General features: G+C 40.5%; 1 protein-coding gene across 6 annotated transcripts in view; it reads right to left on the bottom strand.

Annotated features, from left to right (window-relative positions):
* The window catches only part of CUNH11orf80 (chromosome unknown C11orf80 homolog), a 107,337-nt gene that overhangs the window by 18,142 nt on the left and 86,390 nt on the right, over nucleotides 1-2,805 (bottom strand). The gene's annotated exons all lie outside the window — the stretch shown is intronic.

A 2,805-nucleotide genomic window follows, 5' to 3' on the forward strand; every position in this document is an offset into this window, starting at 1 on the left:
CATGTTGACCAGGATGGTCTCGATCTCTTGACCTCGTGATCCACCCGCCTCGGCCTCCCAAAGTGCTGGGATTACAGGCGTGAGCCACCGCCCCCAGCCTTTTCTCCCATCTCTATAAGAGAAAATATCCAAGAGATCCATCTGCTCATGAAGGGGTTATATAAACTTCTTTTCTATAAGAAGAGTTTCCAAGACAGCACAGGTTCTACTGCGTAACTGAAGCTGATATGAGACCTTTTGTTCTGATGAGTCTTTTAGGGAGGAGAGGAACAAACAATAAATTTTCACCCACAGGAAATAGGTAACAGCTTTCTACTTTTAAATATATAATTGTAGGATGTTAGAATTAAAGGGGACCAGAGTAATCGCCTAATACAACACACTAGTTTTAAGGATGAGAAAATTGAAATTCAAAAAGGAGAAGTGACCCACCCAAGAACTCACAGCTAGTTAGTACAAAGTTAGGGCTTTAATGCATACCTTACAATTCCCAACTTAGTGTTCTTCTCACTACCCTGTGCTATCCACATGACCCAGAAAGTTGATGCTATGATAAAATGCACTAGCTTATAAACATGTTATACACTTTGACTCATAACTTCTGTAGAAATTTGTTCTAGAAAATACTTCAAAAGAAACAAGATATTACATAAAAGTATTAACTGAAATACTATATAGCAAGAATGTAAACAAATGTCTAACAGAGGAATGGCTTATTAAATTGGTTTTAAACAATACGGTGGGATATTAGTTAACTAAAAAGTCTAAGACTGTTGAAATGGGGAAAATCTCAAATTATATATAAACATAGAATGCTTTGGTTACATGTATATATGAGATAAGCAAAAATTAAAAATTATAGTGATAAATTTTATTTTAAAACATTTTTTGTGTTATACTAGCTTTTCAAGAAAACTGTACCAAAAAAATGAAGCAATAAATATGGAGTGATATGTTGCCCACTGATAATATCAATTGGTCAGCACACATTCCTAAAGGAAGGGAAAAAAACTAACATTTATTGAGAATCTACCACATGCTATGCACTTTGACATTGTCTTAGTCCATTTGGGCTGCTATACCAAATTACTGTAGACTGGGTGGCTTATAAACAATAGAAACTTATTTCTCACAGTCCTGGAGGCTGGAAATCTGAAATTAAAGTGCCAGCATGGTGAAGTTCTGGTGAGGGCCCTCTTCTGGGCTATAGGCTGCCCACTTCCTCTCTCTGTCCTCACATGGCAGAAGGGGTGAGGCTCTCTCTGGGACCTTTTTTTCCCCTTGGAGATAGAGTTTCATTCTTGTTGCCCAGGCTGGAGTGCAACGGCATGATCTCAGCTCACTGCAACCTCTGCCTCCTGGGTTTAAGTGATTCTCCTGCCTCAGCCTCCTGAGTAGCTGGGATTACAGGCACCTGCCACCTCGCATGGCTAATTTTTTTGTCTTTTTTTTAAGTAGAGATGGAGTTTCACCATGTTGGTCAGGCTGGTCTCAAACTCCTGACCTCAGGTGATCCACCTGCCTCAGCCTCACAAAGTGCCAGGATTACAGGCATGAGCCACCACACCCAACCCAGGGCCTCTTGAAAAGGCATTAATTCCATTCATAAGGGCCTAATGACCCAAATCACCTCTCAAAGGCCTCATACCTCCTAATTTTATCAGTTTGGGGGTTAGGATTTCAACATAGGAATTTTGGGGACATATAAACATTCAGACCATAGCATACTTTAGCTCTCACCTTCATAATAACTGTGAGGTATTATTATTTTTTTCAATTTGTAGACAAGTCTCAAATTGTGTTTAGGCCTAAACACAACTAGTATGTAAATGAGTCAGGATTTGAACCTGAGCCTCTGATGCCACATACATGTAATAATTAAGGTTGCTCAATTATCTAGAGTGTACTCTGTCACCATGAGATAGCATTCTTCAACAAGGAATAAGGAATCACTGATCTAGTCCTAGCTCTGTTTTTTTTTTTTTCCAAGGTGGAGTCACACTTTGTCACCCAAGCTGGAGTGCAGTGGCTCGATGTTGGCTCACTACAACCTCCACCTCCCGGTTGTCAGCAATTCTCCTGCCTCAGCCTTCCGAGCAGCTGGGACTACAGGCATGCACTACCATGCCCAGCTAATTTAGTATTTTTAGTAGAGATAGGGTTTCACTATGTTGGTCAGGCTGGTCATGAACTGACCTCAAGCAATCCATCTGCTTCAGCCCAAAGTGCTGGGATTACAGGCATGAACCACCGCACCCAGCCCTAGCTCTGTTCTTAACTGTGTGACCAAAAGAAAGCAGAAATCAGCTGGGCACGTTGGCTTACACCTATAATCCCAGCACTTTGGGAGGTGGGCAGATCACCTGAGGTCAGGTGTTCAAGACGAGCCTGACCAACATGCAGAAATACCATCTCTACTAAAAATACAAGATATTAGCCGGGTGTGGTGGCACATGCCTGTAATCCCAGCTACATGGGAGGCTGGGGCAGGAGAATCACTAATCACTTAAACCCGGGAGGCAGAGGTTGCAGTGAGCTGAGATTCACTGCACTCCAGCCTGGAAAACAAGAGCAAAACTTGGTCTCAAAAAAAAAAAAGAAAGCAGAAATCTTAAATAACTTGTTTTCTCATTTGTAAAACAGTAAACATACTACTATTGAATGAATATTTCTTAAAACTTAGGCCTGGTACTATGTAGTATCACATTGGAGCATATAAAATAATGTCTCTAAAAACACTGTACATATTAAAAAGATAAACAGTAGAATGTCATTAAAACCCTGGTGCCTTTTTTTTTTTTTTTT

The sequence above is a fragment of the Cebus imitator genome, unplaced genomic scaffold (assembly GCF_001604975.1).
Source record: "Cebus imitator isolate Cc_AM_T3 unplaced genomic scaffold, Cebus_imitator-1.0 Scaffold102, whole genome shotgun sequence".
Taxonomy (NCBI): domain Eukaryota; kingdom Metazoa; phylum Chordata; class Mammalia; order Primates; family Cebidae; genus Cebus; species Cebus imitator.